Source organism: Meles meles, chromosome 4 (assembly GCF_922984935.1).
Source record: "Meles meles chromosome 4, mMelMel3.1 paternal haplotype, whole genome shotgun sequence".
In the NCBI taxonomy this organism is placed as follows: domain Eukaryota; kingdom Metazoa; phylum Chordata; class Mammalia; order Carnivora; family Mustelidae; genus Meles; species Meles meles.
Genome location: NC_060069.1, coordinates 8,050,403 through 8,066,920, shown reverse-complemented (window position 1 = coordinate 8,066,920; position 16,518 = coordinate 8,050,403). Strand labels below are relative to the sequence as shown.

At 36.3% G+C, this 16,518-nt stretch overlaps 1 protein-coding gene across 6 annotated transcripts in view; it reads left to right on the top strand.

Moving 5' to 3' along the window:
• The window catches only part of TMEM108 (transmembrane protein 108), a 371,538-nt gene that overhangs the window by 109,695 nt on the left and 245,325 nt on the right, over positions 1 to 16,518 (top strand). Inside the window, exon 1 of one of the 6 annotated variants that reach the window (XM_046001481.1) lies at positions 6,568 to 6,637. The exons of 4 other annotated variants lie outside the window; for them this stretch is intronic. The gene's annotated coding sequence lies outside the window, so the exon portion shown is untranslated. Of the gene's footprint in view, positions 1 to 6,567; positions 6,638 to 16,518 lie in introns of those variants that run through there. One more of the 6 variants, XM_046001483.1, reaches the window with a different exon arrangement.

Below are 16,518 nucleotides of genomic sequence, written 5' to 3'. Positions count from 1 at the left end.
GACAGTGGAATATAAATACTCATTTAAAAATAAATTCATGTGTAGTTGGCTGCAGCCATCTGACCGAGCCCTAGATCTCTCTTTGGCAGTGCCATCCATTTGTAGCCCCATTAATTCATAGTCCTTAATAATTTCTTCAGAGTAAATATCAAGTTTACCTTGTTTTATCTATGAATAAAGGATCGACAGAGGAAATGAATAGTGTAAGTTTTCTAAGAAACATTAACCTGCTTGAAAGAAAGGATGGTTCTCAAATCCCTCCATTTCTTTGCATCTTATGTACTAATTATGTGGGATTCTAATCATTAAAGTAGTCCTTTGAGGATATCCACTTGGTAATATTTTACTAGCACTTAATTTGAGTTACTGTAATAAAATGTCACTCCTTTAAGATTCATTCATCATTCAGTATTGTTACCCATATCCTCCTTCTGTCAGTATGAATTTGTTGTAAGGTATTATTATAATTAATTACATGCCCTTAAATTCCTTGGATACTATCTGGTATGGTTATATTATTTGAGCAAGATTTTTCTTTTAATTTCAGGTAGCTAATATGTACTATATCATTAGTTTCAGATGGAGAGTTTGGTAATTCATCAGTTGCATGTAACACCTAATGCTCATCACATCACGTGCCTTCCTTAATTCCCATCATCCAGTTACCCCATCTCCCCACGCACCTCGCCTCCAGCAACCCTCCATTTCTTTACATATTTAAGAGTCTTTCATGGTTATTCTCCCTCCCTGATTTTTTTCCCCACTCAGTTTTCCCTCCCTTCCTCTATGATCCCCTATTTTGTTTCTTATAGTCCTCAAATGAGTAAAACCATATAATTGTCTTTCTCTGATTGACTGGTTGCACTTAACGTAATACCCTCCATTTCCATCCATGTCGATATAAATGGTAAGATTCCGTCCTTTCTGATAGCTGAATAGCATTCCATTGTGTGTGTGTATATATATATGTATGTATATGTGTGTACATATATGTATGTATATATACATGTATATGTATGTATATATACATGTATATGTGTATACATACGTGTGTGCGTGTGTGTGTGTGTGTATACATATACATCACATCTTTTATCCATTTATCTGTCAATGGGCATATGGGCTCTTTCCGTAGTTTGGCTATTGTGGACATTTCTGCTATAAACATTGGGATACCTATGCCCCTTCAGATCACTACATTTGTCTCTTTGAGGTAAATACCCAGTAGTGCAATTGCTGGTTGTAGGGTAACTCTATTTTCAACTTTTTGAGGAACCTCCATACTGTTTTCCAGAGTGGCTGCATCAGCTTGCATTCCTACCAACAGCATAAGAGGGTTCCCCTTTCTCTGCATCCTCTCCAACATTTGTTGTTTCTTGTCTTGTTAATTTTAGCCATTCTGACTGCTATGAGATGGTATCTCCTTGTGGTTTTGACTTGTAGTTCCCTGATGCTGAGTGATATGGTTTTTCCCTGATTTTTCACGTATCTTTGGCCATTTGGATGTGTTCTTTGCAGAAATGTGTGTTCATGTCTTTGGCCCATTTCTTGACTGGATTATCTGTTTTTTGGGTGTTGAGTTAATTGATTTGTTAAGTTCTTTATAGATCTTGGATACTAGCACCTTATCTGATGTGTCATTTGCTGATATCTTCTCCCATTCCTTACCTTGCCTTTAGTTTTGTTGGCTGTTTCCTTTGCTGTGCAAAAGGTTTTTACTTAGATGAAGTCCCAGTAGTTCATTTTTGCTTTTGTTTCCCTTGCCTTTGGAGATGTGTCTAGGAAGAAGTTGCTGCAGCTGAGGTTGATGAGGTTGTTGCCTGTGTTATCCTCAAGGATATTGATGGATTCCTGTCTCACATTTAGGTCTTTCATCCATTTTGAGTCTATTTTTGCGTATGGTATAAAGAAATGGTCCAGTTTCATCCATTTGTAGATGGCTGTCCACTTTTCCCACCACCATTTGTTGAAAAGACTGTCTTTTTTCCATTGGACATTCTTTCTTCCTTTGTCAAAGATTAGTTGACCCTAAAGTCGAGGGTCCATTTCTGGTCCATTACAAATTTTAGGATTATTTGTTCCATTTCTTTGAAAAAAGTTGATGGTATTTTGATAGGGATTGAATTAAATATGTAGATTGCTCTAGGTAGCATAGACATTTTCACAATTTTTGTTCTTCCAATCCATGAGCATGGAACATTTTTCCATTTTTTTGTGTGTGTCTTCCTCAGTTTATTTCATGAGCGTTCATTGTTTTCTGAGTACAGATTCTTTTCAGTTAGGTTTATTCTTAGGTATCTTGTGATTTTGTGTGCAATTGTAAATGGGATCAACTTAATTTCTCTTTCTTCTGTCTTGTTGTTGGTATATAGAAATGCAACTGATTCCTCTGCATTGATTTTATATCTTGCCACTTTCCTGAATTCCTATATGAGTTCTAATAGTTTTAGGGTACAGTTTTTTGGGTTTTCCACATAAAGTGTCATATCCACATAAAGTATCATATCTGCAAAAAGTGAGAGTTTTACTTCTTTGCTAATTTGGATGCCTTTTATTTCTTTTTGTTGTTTGATTTATGAGGCTAGAACTTGTAGTACTCTATTGAACAGCAGTGGTGATAGTGGACATCCATTGTGTGTTCCTGATCTTGGGGAAGAGCTCTCAGTTTTTCCCCATTGGGAATAATATTTGCTGTGGGTGTTTTATAGATAGCTTTTATGATATTGAGGTATGTACCCTCTATCCCTAAACTGTGAAGAGTTTTAATCAAGAAAGCGTGGTGTATTTCGTCAATGCTTTCTCTGCATCAATTGAGAGGATCATATGATTCTTGTTCTTTATTATATCACATTGATTGATTTGTGGATATTGAACCAACCTTACAGCTTAGGAAAAAATCCCACTTGATTGTGGTGAATGATCCTTTTAATGTACTGTTGAATCCTATTGGCTTGTATTTTGGTGAGAAATTTTGCATCAGGGATATTGGTCTGTAATTCTCCTTTTTGGTGGGGTCTTTGGTTTTTGGATCAAGGTAATTCTGGCCTCATAAAATGAGTTTAGAAGTTTTCCTTCCATTTATATTTTTTTGAACAGTTTCAGAAGAATAGGTATTAATTTTTCTTTAAATATTTAGAATTCTCCTGGGAAGCCATCTGGCCCTGGGCTCTTGTTTGTTGGGAGGTTTTGTTTTGTTTTGTTTTTGTTTTTGTTTTTTTTAATTTATTTATTTTTTCAGCGTAACAGTATTCATTGTTTTTGCACAACACCCAGTGCTCCATGCAAAACGTGTCCTCCCTATTACCTACCACCTGTTTCCCCAAACTCCCACCCCTGACCCTTCAAAACCCTCAGGTTGTTTTTCATGTTGGGAGGTTTTTGATTACTGTTTCAATTTCCTTGCTGGTTATGGGTCTGTCCAGGTTTTCTATTTCTTCCTGGTTCAGTTTTGGTAGTTTACATGTCTCTAGTAATGCATCAGTTTCTTCCAGATTGCCTAATTTGCTGGTGTATAGTTGCTCATAATATGTTCTTATAATTGTTTGTATTTCTTAGTATTGGTGGATGGTATTTTGATAGGGATTACATTAAATGTGTAGATTGAGCAAGACTTTCAATTTTCCCTGGATTTCTTAAGATAAAAATGTATTGACACTTAAATGGCATCACTAAGGTTTGGATGCAGAGAGTGTTGCCTACAGGAAGCCAATTAGGGAGGTAGGTAATTAGTTATCTCCACTGTGACTAGAGTCCAGTCAACAAAAGCCAACTTTTTCTCCTCAAAAACTGGATAGATTTTATAGTTGTATGAACAAACCTTTATTTATAAAATTACTGCACTGTTCTTGACCTACAGTGAACACTGAGTAAATAATGAAAGTGTAAGAATACACTTTTCCTTTGATTTTCACATAGACTGTCATAATATTAAGCAGACTGTTGTGGTTGGAGCACCACAAGAGGATTGTATTGAATGCACAGCCTTTGATCATCTTACCCATTCATCTATCCATGTTTCAAATGTTTGGGGGGAACCTACCATGTAACCAGCCAGGGGCAGAGAAAAGTCCCTGTCCCTGTGCATGTCATATTTAGTGTATAAGCCACTTAACCTTTTAGTAGAGAGATTGATGCAGTCTTTTGCCTCTTGCTGTACTCAGAGTTGCTGTGTCCTTGGTCAAAATTTTATTCCAGACATCCTTTTGTGGTTATTGCTTTGTGTTTAGTTGGCCACTAGTTACAGGAAAGCAGGTTCTGTGGGCATAGCCAGTCCCTGCTTTATGTTCTTATCTCATGTTTTTCACTTTATGCTGTTACGTGTCACATCTAGGGACTCTCCAGTACTAGGGATTCATAGTTCTAAGTAGCTTTGCACTACAGGCAATAGCTAATATTTTTGAGCATTTGCTGTATCTATGACAGACATTAGTGTAAGAACATTTCATGTTTTCTCATTTAACCCTTATAGTATCCATGAAGGGTTGTTGTTCCCATTTAACAGATAAGGAAACTAAGTCAAACAGGATTATATTTATATTATAATTTCACAAAGGCAAACACTTGGTCTTTTTAATAGTAAGGTCATTTTGGCATCCCATTTTTTTTTTTCAAATTGTTTCCATATGTTTGTTATCTCACTTGTTCTGACATCTGTCCCCACTTATTTACATGGGATAAGTGAGGTAAATGAGGGTGAGTCTCTGCTTTCCACGTGAAGGACTGTATAGTACTTGGACCTCAGTGCTTCTAAATCCTGGTCCAACACCCTTCCTCTAGGAGCACACTGTGTTCTTTCTGCTCATCTGACCAGTAAATCTCTCCTGAAGATGTGGGTCTCTAGTTTTTATGGGAGGTTTAGAATCTTGGTGACTTTAAATAATTCCTGGAAGAGCATTATAATGTAGCATGTTTCATACCCACTCCTTTTAGTTTGGGATCTAGATTATTTCAAATAAGTACCAAGCACCATATTTTTCTGCTCCTTTGTTAGATTAATATCTGGAATTTGCTCTTAGTAGCTCTGGAGTAAAAGGACAGTTCTCTGACCAAAGAAGCAGTACTAATTGGAAATAAATCAGAGTTTGCTATAGCTAAAAGGGAAAACTCCCACAAATTTATCTGTCATTTTGATTCATTCTTTTATCCTATTATAATCTATTATAATAGATTTTCAGGGTCTTAAAGAGGCTCTGTCTATGAACTTGCCTGTAGAATTATCTTGTTTTACATAAGATGAAAATGGTGAGAGCACTTCTTTTGACAGGAAACTTCACTTCTTGTTACTGAAAGCTGTCACAACAGTTATTATGTCTGGCTTTCAGAGATTTCCTGGAGTTGGGAGAACAATAGACAGATAAAATGGCAATATCAAGAGCATTCCGGGGTTTTATAATGAGTACCAAGGGATTTTTTTTTCTCTTGAGTTTGTAAGAAAAGAGTAGGAATATTTAGGAGACTGAGGATAATGTGGAATGAACTTTAATGGTTTATTTTTTTAAAACAGAGTGTTCTTTCTAACCATTGGAAGTTGAAAAAAATTAATTTTATAACATGGTTCCCGTTTTCTTGTTACTGAGTTGGCAGTGACTAAGGGATATTTCTCTTCAGCTATCCCTCTCTGGTTTTTAAAATCAAAAATCACATTTGCAGCTTTTTGTCTGTCCGTCTGTCTATCTATCTATCTATCTATCTGTTTATAGGTGGAGAGGGACAAATGGAAATGGAAAGAGAGAATCTTAAGTAGGGTCCATGCCCAGCATGGAGTTTGATGCGGGACTCAATCTTACGACCCTGAGATCATGACTTGAGCTGAAATCAAGAGTTGGATGCTTAACAACTGAGCCAACCAGGCACCCCCCTGCCCTGTCTCTTTATTTGATTAAGCATCATTTAGAGTTTTTGGTCTCATTTGTTGGTTCTTAATTTTTATATGTACAGGGCTTCTGAGGCTTACTGTCTCTAATTTTGTAGTAGGAGTTATTTCTCTGCTTCCTGTAAACCCACTCTCACCCCCCAAAAAGAGACTCTCATACATTAGGAAGAGCATTGGCTTATTTTATTGTGTAATGTGCATTTTTGTGGTTTTATGAATGGAGACTAATATACCAATTATTTGACTCCTTGTATAGCTGAGGATGAGGAAGATTTGAGGTTCTCAAAATGTGAAATTTTCCCTGGAATTAGCCTAAAGAGAGCTCTTAAAGAGCGTTTTATTCTTGACCTATTGCCGAGTCTGTGAACTTTTTTTTAACTTTGGGTCAGGAGAGGACTTCAGTTTGCCTAAGGGCTATGTGTGCTTCAGGCTGCTGCCCCAGGAGGCTGACTTGGCAACTGCCCTTTCTGCAGCCAGCTAGTCCCCAAGTATGTTTTAATAAATAGAAAAAAGCTAAGTCCCTTTAGAAGGGCTGGAACAGACTAGTAGTTGCTAGGCAAGTGAAAGTAATTCAGTGTCCTTGCCAAACGTCTGCCATGCAAATAAGGAACTTTCAGGGAAGGGGGAGTGAGATGGTGATGCATGTTCGTTGCCATAGGAATGTTTCCCTGATTGAAATAAGACCACAGAGCTGAGACCAAGACGGCCGCATGTATGGTTCTTTCTGCTTGGAAATGGAAGCCCAGAGTGGGCAGTGCTGCAGAGGTAAAGCATGGGAATGAAGGAGTAAAACCCAAGGTTTTCTAGGGGTTAGGGTGAGGGAAAGGTATAAGGAATGGTGCATCTTCTGAAGGGAGAAAGGGCTCAAGCAAATGAGACCCTAGATGCCTATGAAATTAATGGTTTCTTAAGCTAAAATCAGGGGGAGAAAAAGGAATAGATTAACTCAGGAGGATTCCGTGATGAGCTCTTATGCTATTCTGAAGACATGAGACTTATTGCAGAAATTACAATTCAATTAAATCAGGGAGAATTCCAATTAGAATCTGGAATAAACCCAGGTTTAAGTTAGATGGAGGTTTAAAATGGTGAAATTTAGGGGTACCTGGGTGGCTCAGTGGATTGGGCCTCTGCCTTCGGCTCAGGTCGTGGTCTCAGGGTCCTGGGATCAAGCCCCTGGTCATGCTCTCTGCTCGGCGGGGAGCCTGCTTCCCCCTCTCTCTGCCTGCCTCTCTGTGTACTTGTGATCTGTGTCCAAAAAAAAAAAAAAAAATCTAAAATGGTGGAATTTAGTGGAAAAGATAATTTAAAGGTAGGTATTTAAAATTTATATAAATATACTAAACTGTCTTTATTTTAATTCATAAAAAAGGTAGTGATTAAAGATTTGTTAATGAATTGTGCTGATCAAGTTTTATTTTTATAGGGAAAAGAAGCACAGTTGACAAAATTGTGTGCTTCAGTGTAAAACCTTAAGAGACCCTCTGAGGTGGGCTTACTGCCTATTAGTAAGCACCTTACACATCTGATAGCAGCTTCCAGAAGGACAGCTCAGGGTCCAAGCAGAAATAAGCAGCTTTTAGCAAATATTAAACCTTGAATGTGCTGCTGAACTTCTCTGTGATTAATCGATTATCCAGTTCTTAAAATGGAGGTGATAGCTGATATCTGTCTCTAGGAATGGTGCGAGCATGGAATAGTGCTGCTGCCGTTGAATATAATTTCTGGGGTTGGTATAACATCCCAAGGGGCCTCTGATGATAATGACAGCTTTAGTTTGTCAGTAGTGGCTTAGGACAAAGAGTGTTTATCTTTTAGGCTATGATCTTTAAAGGAACTTCCTTTAACTGATAAAGGTTTATTTGTACATATGAAGGATATATATTTATTATCATTTGCCATATATTTGGTTCAAGTTCAGTTGCTATTTAAAATAGCTTCTTCCTTAGACTTTATATGTATGTGTGTGTGTGTGTGTGTGTGTGTGTGTGTGTGTGTGTGTATGGATTGTATGTAACTGTTTCCTTTTTATATGGTTACTTTTTGGGTCATATAAAAGAAGACTAGCAGAATGTGATATTTATTCTCAAATATTTGACTTTTTCTAATGCAGAAATAGAAAGAACGCCATGGGACCTGGATTTTAGTAGTCACTGTGTTCTGTATCATGGCTCATTCCCCAGTTCAGTTTTTTGAGTCTGGAACTTCAGTGTTAATTTTATTTGATAATTGATCAGATGCTGGTTGATTGACACAAATTATCTGAGACAAATTTGCAAACCAAATGCCAAATTTTAATTTATTGGGAGAGTGTAATTAGAAAAACTATCTTTGGGTTCTTCAGATGGTATAACTTGTCCCTAGTATGATTTTGACGAAGAAGCCAAAATATATACTGGCCATAATGTTCTTTAAACAAGCAAATAAGCAGATAAACAAAACCCAAAATCTAGATTCTCTAGAATCTAGAACAGTGCTATTGCATAATAGGACAATGTAAACCTCAAATGTGAGCCTTTTATGTCATTTTAAATTTCCTAGTAGCCATTTAAATTAGTAAAAGGAAACAGGTGAAATTAATTTTTAATATATTTAACCTAATATATATATATTTTTTCATTTTAACAGTAATTTATATAAGTGAGATAGTATGCATGTTTTTCATATTAGGTCTTGAATTCTGTACATTTTACACTTAGAACACATACCAATTTAACTCTAAATTTTTACAGAAAATACCTGTATTTATATTAAAATTTACAGTTGAAAAAGTAGATTCATATAATCAAGTTTCTCCAAACATTCATATCACTTTTCAATAAGTAAATCAGTGTCTATATCTAAATTTAATTAAAGTTAAATAAAATTTAAAAGAAATAGAATTCAGTTCCTCGGTGACACTAGACACATTTCAAGTACTCGGTGACACATATGGCTAGTAGTTGCTACCATATTGGGCAGCAAATAGAGGACTGCTCTTATCTAGCTGCTTTTCCTCCCACATACCTCAGATTAGAAGATCTCTCTGAGAATTCCAATGAAGAGAGGAAAAAAAAATCTAATATACTTTATAACTATGGGACTAAAGATTTTGTTTATTTATTTATTTGGGAGAGAGTGAGAGAGAGCATGAGAGAGAAGGTCAGAGGGAGAAGCAGCTGGGAGCCCAATGCAGGACTCAATCTCAGTACTCTGGGATCAGAACCTGAGCCGAAGGCAGTTGCTTAACCAACTGAGCACCCAGGCACCCAAGAACCTCTCTTTCCTTAGACAAGAGGAATTAAGAAATAACTAAGTAGATAGGTAATGACTTGGAAGGTAAAAACTCCCCTTCAACTTGCTGGAATTTTTTGCTCTGCATCTTGATTGGGTCTGAAAACTTATGTGGCATGTAGTATAATAGTGATTCCACCATTGGGATGAACACAGAACTTAATCAGTTCCTGTTGACTACCTGCCACTTTCGGGACATCACCAATGACAGTATTGAAATTTGTCCTCCATGTTCTGGAATATATAGAGTGCAAAGCACCTACAGCCTTCCAGGTCTAGAGAATGGTGTATTATCCAAGACAGTAACAAGTACTCTCTTGGCAAGAAAGCTGGGTTGGAAATTAGAACTGTTTGACCTGTTGAGACATTTTAACCCAATCTGAATAGGAATGCATATTATGTTCTTCCTCATCACTATCAGTGTCAAATCATTTTAAACAGGACTTTATGGAATGAGTATTGAGGCATAGCTAGAAATCCTTGGCTGCCACTACCTAGTCTATCAGCTATTAGGGGTGTGACATCAAGAAAGCCATTGACTTCTTGCTCTAGGCAACACTTTTCACCTGTCATGTTGAGAGTGTTACACCAAATGGTTTTGAGGTCCCTTTCAGCCATCACAAGTTTTGATCATCTAGTCTAATCCCACAGCTTCTTAGATGAGGAATGTAGGCCTGCAAAGTCTCTTCTGAGATCACATAGCAAGTGTGAAGCAGGTCTCCAGTTACCACAGTCATGTGCTTTGCCTGCCCCCAGTGAGCTGCATCAAGCACTTAGATGCTGAGGTTGAATGAAGTGAAGATATCCAGAAGGGTGGATGGTTCTGTTTCTTCTCATAACAATATTGATTTTTGTCTGCTTATTTTGAGATTATTGGCTAAAACCTCTAAAACCCCTGGGTTACCTGTTGCTTTACCTCCTTCATATAACAAGTCAGTAATTCAGCTCAGATATCTGTGTGGCATGAAGTCCCCCAATGACCTCAAAATGAAAAAAATGAGTGTTTATAAGCACTTAAGTACACACACACACACACACACACACACATGCATTCTTTACTGCTGAAAATGCTTGATAAAAAGGGAAAAGGAGTAGCTGACATGCAGATTTGAATTTGCTTAAATATTTGCCAAATAGCAACTACAACAAAGAAAAGCAGAACAGAGGGCGTAGTGCGCTGCTTTTGTTGAAGTTCCCAGTATGGGGGGGAGGCTCACTTCCAAGTGTGGGAGGAATACTCACAGATAAGAAGTTGAGCCTGACTTTCTCTGGAGGGCTTCTTTTTTTTTAAATTTTTAAAAATTTATTTATTTATTTATTTTATAAACATATAATGTATTTTTATCCCCAGGGATACAGGTCTGTGAATCGCCAGGTTTACACACTTCACAGCACTCACCATAGCACATACCCTCCCCAATGTCCATAACCCCACCCCACTCTCCCGACCCCCTTCCCCCAGCAACCCTCAGTTTCTTTTGTGAGATTAAGAGTCACTTATGGTTTGTCTCCCTCCCAATCCCATCTTGTTTCATTTATTCTCCTGGGCAAAACCAGTGGCCTGCAAACTCTGTTAGCCTGTCATTAAATAAAAAAACAAGAGGTGTCAAGAAAAAGAAACTTATTGATTGCCTATTATGTACCAAGCATGCTAAGTATTTTATATATATTGACTCATTTAATTCTGTGACCACCCTGCAGGATAGATAGGTATTATTTTCATTTTACAAATCAATAAAAGTACTCAGTAAAGTTATGTAGCTTGCCTAGGGTCACATAATAAATGATCAGGGATTTTCTTTGGCTCTAAAATCTGATTACACTAACGTCCAATAGCAGATGACAATATGTAGACCTTAGTAATTTCATTTTGGTTCCACTGACTTTGAGGAGGACACCTGATATCACACTGAGATGCCAACATAAAAAGACCAAAGTAAAAGATACCATAATGGAAAAAAATTTCATTTGTAGACAGCAGTTATTAACATGCATCTCAGAGATTCTTTGAAGTAATTAAAAACAAAAATATTAAAGGATTTTTTTCAAATAATAGCTATGTAAATGAACCTACTTATCAACATCAGTGATCAGCAGCAGGTATAATGAACCCTAAATCAAGTTTAATCAAATAGATTTCTATAATTTTGGTTTTTGGAAACCATCCTGTTTGGGTTGTTGGTTCTCAGTCATTTATCCTTTGGATACATGGGAGGATGACATTTACATTCAATATCTTTTCTGTACATATGACAACGGTTCAAGTTATCTAATGCTGCAGCACAACAAACTTAGTGCCTTAAAGCAACAACTATATTTTGCTCACAAATCTGCAATTTGGGCAGGGCTCAGCAGGGACATTCACCATCAGCTGGGTTGACTTGGCGGCTGGGGTTATAATCATCTGAAGCTCACTCCCTCACCATCTGGAGGGGTGGGAAAGACTAAAACACCTGCACTGTTCCAGCATCTCTGTTTCTTTGTGGTCTCTCCAGCATGACAGCTTCAGGGTAACCAGACTTCTTCCATGCCAGCTCAGTCAGTATTCTCAAAGCATATGACCCAAGGAAGAAAATGTCAGGTGGGAACCTTATCTTTTATGACCCACACTAGGAAATCTACACAACATCCTTACCCAAATTACAGAAGCAGTTACAAAGGCCACTCAGTTTCAGTGGGAATGGAAATAGATTCCATCTCTTGATAAAGAAGTGGGAAGCTTCTGAAAGACCACGTGGGACTGGAGATACTGTATTGGCCATTTTTAAAAAATAGTCTGTTACCCGGATAAGCTAGGCTACGGGTTACATGCTGGTTCCCAAGCCATATGTATTTCTGATCATTTTTCTCTCACCCAAGGAAGCATATTGGCATGCAAATAAAATATTTCCTTATAATTAAACCCACCAAAAGTTTAAAAAAGTATATCATCTTTTAAGTTTTTGGCACCCTACCTACCATTAAAACATAAAACACTAGTGGATTAGGCTAATGAAGTAGATAGTTGAGACTTTCTCTAAATTTTTCATCATTGTTAAGCCAGTATTTGTTAAATGTTCCTGAATGGTCCTATTTCTCCTTTTCTATTTTGGGTGCAGAGGTAAACAGCTGAATATTTATGTAAACAGCTTTGCATAGAACCTTTTCTTTTAAAACTAAAAAATGAGAACAATTGCACTTAAAACTGAATGTTTCCTGAAGGAGTTTGTTCTAGCATTTAATAGCAGCTGCTGCCTCTTTTGGAGATGAAATGATAATTCAAGACACATTTTCGAAGTTGACAAAATTAGTATCTTCTCCCAAGCTCTTCTTGTAAATTATGGGAATCCTATGACATGACAGACAACAGACTTTTTGCATTAATTGGGCTATTTGTTCTAGACCTTTTTTAAAACTATAAAATAATTCATGTAAGAGAGAATATAAAATTTGGAGTACAGTTTAAAGAATTAAAAACTTAAATACTCATGTGCTTATCATCCAAGTTAAAAAGTAAGCTATCACCTTCCCTACCCTGTAGAGGTCAAACCTGACCTGACTTTTGTGTTAACTGTCACTTTTCTTTCTTTTGTTATATTACCCATCTATCCGGTCAAATCCTTCAGTTGTTTAGATCAGTGCTTTTCACTTCCATTAAAAATATTTCCTATAAAGAGCTTGCACATTTTTTGTTAAGTTTATTCCTGGGTACTTTTTATTTTTGTTGCTGATAGTGATATTCTGATTATTGCTGAATATACACATGTAGTTGATTTCTATATACTGGTTTTGTGAAAATCAAATGTGCTAAATCTTACTAGTTAAAATAATTTGTCTTTTGATTCTTTTGGGATTTCAACATAAACATATTATCTATAATGACAACAGTTTTGTAACTTCCCTTCTAATTTTTATATATTTTCTTTTTCTTACATTTTGACCTGGTGAGACCTGCCAGAGCAATGTTAAATAGATACGGTTAATAGCTGGTACCCTGGTCTTTCTGATTTTAAAAGAATTTTTTTTTTATTATTTTCATTATCAAGTATATAATGTTCATTGTAGGTTTTGTTTTTGTTTTTTATTTTGGTAGATATCCCTTATCAGTCAAGTGTGGGTTTTTTTTTCCCTATTCTTAGTTTGCTGAGTTTTTAAAATTGTGAATGAGTGTTGAATTCTATAAATATCCTTCTGTAGCTAGTGATTTGGTCATATGATTTTTTTTCCTTTACTTTGTTTTTAGGATGAGTTACATTAACTGTTTTCTATAATCAGGGTTGCATCTCTGATAAATCCAATTATGTTTACAAGTAATTTGTTTAGAATTTTTCACCTATATGAAATTGATCTATAATACTCATTTTTCATCTATTTCTTTCTTAATTTGGAAAGAGTTATGTTGAAAGAGTCGGGGAGTTTTCCCTCTTTGGAAGATTAGAATAGAAAGACTGAAATTTCTGTTCCATAAATGTCTCATAGAACTTGGCTAAACCTCAGGCTCTCTGCTCAGCAGGGAGCCTGTCCCCCCACCCCCGCCTCTCTGCCTACTTGTGATCTCTCTCTGTCAAATAAATAAATAAAATCTTTAAAAAAAAAAAAAAAAAGAAGAACTTGGCTTACAAAGAACCTGTCTGAGCCCTGTGATTTCTTTGTTGAAAGATTTATTCAAAAGTTATAGCACTATTCAAGTTTTCTACGTAAGTCACATTTGGTAAATTGTAGCTGTATTTTTCTAGATGTTTATCCTTTTCACAAGTTTTCAAATTTATTGGGCTAAAGTTGTTGAAAATAAAGTTGTTGAAAATATTTTCATTTATTACTTGTAGCATTTATAGTTCTATTTTTCTTTTACAGCCCTATGATTATATGCATTCCTTCAGGGTTTCCCCCCTTGATTATCAATACTAAAAGCTTATTTGTTTCCTTAGTTTTTACCAAGACCCCAAAATTTCTATTTTACCAAAATCCAGGAATTTCTATTATTTATTTTTTTGTCTTTTTCATTGATTACCTAATCTTATTTTCTTATTTACTCTCTTAAGTTTGGAAGACTATCCCATTAATTTGGAACTTTTTTTCTTTTCTAATATAAACATACAAGGTTATAAACTTCCATTTATATTTTGGCTCCATTCCTCAAATTTTGATATGGCAGTTTATTTTTCAGCTTTAAGGATTTTCAGTTTCCTTTTTTTTTTTTTTTTTTTTAAGAGACAGAGAGAGAAAATATTAAGCAGGCTCTATGCCCAGCATGTTGACTTCACAACCTTGAAATCATGATCTGAGCTGAAATCAAGAGTCAGACGCTTTATCAACTGAGCCACCGAGGTGCCCCTCCAGTTTCCATTTTTATTTCTTCTCTGGTTGTGAGTTGTTTTAAAATATGTTTTTCTTTAAACTCTCATATGAGTTTTCTAGTTATCTTTAAAAAATTTATTTCTAATACCAAATTGTATTACAATAACAGAATCTTTTGAAATTCATTGACACTATCATAGCTTAGTTTTCAGAATTGTATAACATATCACTAGTTGTTGCATTTAATATTCTACATGTGTTCTGTATTGTTAAAAAGCTTATTAGTGGGGTGCCTGGGTGGCTCAGTGGATTAAAGCCGCTGCCTTCGGCTCAGGTCATGATCTCAGGGTCCTGGGATCGAGCCCCGCATCGGGCTCTCTGCTCTGCAGGGAGCCTGCTTCCTCCTCTCTCTCTGCCTCCCTCTCTGCCTACTTGTGATCTCTCTCTCTGTCAAATGAATAAAAAATAAAATCTTTAAAAAAAAAAAAAAAAAAAAAAGCTTATTAGTTAAGCTGTTTAAAACTTCTATCCTTACTAATATTTTATTTGCTGAAGCTGTCAATTACTAGGAGAATTGTATTTCAGTTTCTCCCTCTGGTGATGGATTTGTCCCTATCTTCTCACTCCCATGTCAATCTTTACTTTGCAAATTTTGGGACAGAATTAATAGGTACATACGGATGTATAATTCTTTTGCATGTGTCTCGTTCCATGTTTTCGGCATTTTTTTGGCATATCTTTTAAAAGCTGGCTGTAGCTAGATTTTTGTTCAATCTAAAAATATTTACCTTTAATTGAAAAGTGGGATCCATTAGCATTTTTGGCATTAATGATAAATTTATACTTCTTTCACTGTTTTATGTATTTTTATGAACGTGTTCCATTTCTTCTCTTGCCCTTCTTGCCATTTTTGAACTGATAATTTTTTTGTATTCATTTTTTCCCCTACTTCTTTGGAAGTTGTATGCTTTATGTCTACTCCCCTAATAGTTGTTCTTGCTGGTTTAATGGGCAAACTTTAAAAAGTTTCTATTTAGTATGTCACCACTCATGCTCCAAAACTCAAAGGCCTATCTCTCCTCAAGTTCTCTATTTCCCCCCACAGATTACACCTTTTTCTAACACTTTTAAATGTTTACTTAGTTTTACCTCTTTTTAAAATTTTATTTTTTTTCAGTGTGTTTTACCTATCTCTTTACCAATGTTTTTCCTCATTTTTTACTTTCTTCCCTCTTTTTGAAATGTTTCCTCTAGAATTTCTTGAGTGAATCTCTTTTTTAAAAAGATTTTATTTATTTATTTATGAGAGACAGAGAGTGAGAATGAGAGGCAGAGGGAGAAGCAGGCTCACTGCTGAGCAGGGAACATGATGTGGGACTCCATCCATCACAGGATCCCAGGATCACGGCCTGGGGTGAAGGCAGATGCTTAACTGACTGAACCACCAAGGCACCCCAGAGTCTTTTTTAAATAGCAAATGCTATGATACAGAGATGAGTAAGATATACTCCATAAAATATGTGATTCCAATGTAAACTAAGTACTAAAGTAGAGATCAGGACAAAGTGTTGAGAGCACAGAGAGGGAAAGCTAAGTGTAGCGAGTGGAGAAGGGCATCTCAGGGAACAGCAACAAGAATATGAGAAGCAAAGTCATAGAAGGCTATGGGTGTGTTCATGGAATATTCATCCGCTCAGTGGGTTGGAACTTTAGGCGGGGGTTGGTGCCAGATGGAGCTAGAGAGGTTAGCAAGCTAACTAGTGGGTTGTGAAGAGCCTTAAATGCCAAACTGAAGGCAACAGAAAATTGGGGGAGGTTTAAAGCAGTGGAGCATCATGATTAAATGCATTATTTAGGACTGATATATGTGACTATATGGAGGACAGTGAGTTGCAATGGTCACCTGAGAGGAGGCTGAATAACTAAACCTAGGGGAAGCAAAGATAATGAAAAGATGAAATTTTAAAAGACATTGATAGGTAACATCTTAATAACATATTTAAAGCAGAGAGGGTCAGAGGATGTATTCCAAAGACTCTGATTGAGAGGACTGGCAAGATTGAGGTGGTGTGCATGTTTGGAAGTGGGGGAAGTTG